Source organism: Anoplopoma fimbria, unplaced genomic scaffold (genome assembly GCF_027596085.1).
Source record: "Anoplopoma fimbria isolate UVic2021 breed Golden Eagle Sablefish unplaced genomic scaffold, Afim_UVic_2022 Un_contig_5541_pilon_pilon, whole genome shotgun sequence".
NCBI classification, from domain to species: Eukaryota; Metazoa; Chordata; class Actinopteri; order Perciformes; family Anoplopomatidae; genus Anoplopoma; species Anoplopoma fimbria.
The window spans coordinates 1-883 of NW_026549032.1; the positions used below are offsets into that span (position 1 = coordinate 1).

An 883-nucleotide genomic window follows, 5' to 3' on the forward strand; every position below is an offset into this window, starting at 1 on the left:
ACTACAATTGTGAACCTTATAGCCACTTTGTACATTCTGATTTGACATTTAAAAGCTGTGAGTGTGTCTGGAAATCTGCAGGCGCTCCCTGTATAGACGAAAGAGCAAAGCGTGGTGATATAGTATCTTTAAAAGGCCCTTTGGTAGGCACGATATTTGCTTACGGCCATACCACCCTGAACACGCCCGATCTCGTCTGATCTCGGAAGCTAAGCAGGGTCGGGCCTGGTCAGTACTTGGATGGGAGACCGCCTGGGAATACCAGGTGCTGTAAGCTTTTTTCACTCCTCTTTACAAAAAGCAGAGGGCGCTGCTGCTTTTTCAGTGGACACCGACAGGGTGGGAAGGAAATAGCTAGAACATGACTTGCAGGTATAGAAATGACACAAATCCAGTTAAATGATGGCTTTCATCATTCCTAAGCTCATCGATCATTTTCTTTTCAATTTTATGCTAACGTATTCTACATTTCAACAGTAAATATTAATCTTTTTACTGCACTACATTTGTGATCCTTATAGCCACTTTGTACATTCTGATTTGACATTTAAAAGCTGTGAGTGTGTCTGGCAATCTGCAGGCGCTCCCTGTATAGACGAAAGAGCAAAGTGTGGTGATATAGTATCTTTAAAAGGACCTTTGGTAGGCACAATATTTGCTTACGGCCATACCACCCTGAACACGCCCGATCTCGTCTGATCTCGGAAGCTAAGCAGGGTCGGGCCTGGTCAGTACTTGGATGGGAGACCGCCTGGGAATACCAGGTGCTGTAAGCTTTTTTTCATCCTAAGCTCATCGATCATTTTCTTTTCAATTTTATGCTAACGTATTCTACATTTCAACAGTAAATATTAATCTTTTTACTGCACTACAATTGTGATCC

At 42.8% G+C, this 883-nt stretch overlaps 2 non-coding genes across 2 annotated transcripts; both read left to right on the top strand.

The window, feature by feature from the left end:
• Positions 1 to 158: 158 nt before the first annotated feature.
• Positions 159 to 277, top strand: LOC129114673 (5S ribosomal RNA). The gene has a single exon (XR_008532630.1). It is a non-coding gene; the product is annotated as a 5S ribosomal RNA (ribosomal RNA).
• Positions 278 to 657: 380 nt separating this feature from the next.
• Positions 658 to 776, top strand: LOC129114674 (5S ribosomal RNA). Its single transcript, XR_008532631.1, has one exon. It is a non-coding gene; the product is annotated as a 5S ribosomal RNA (ribosomal RNA).
• The last annotated feature ends 107 nt before the right edge of the window (positions 777 to 883 follow it).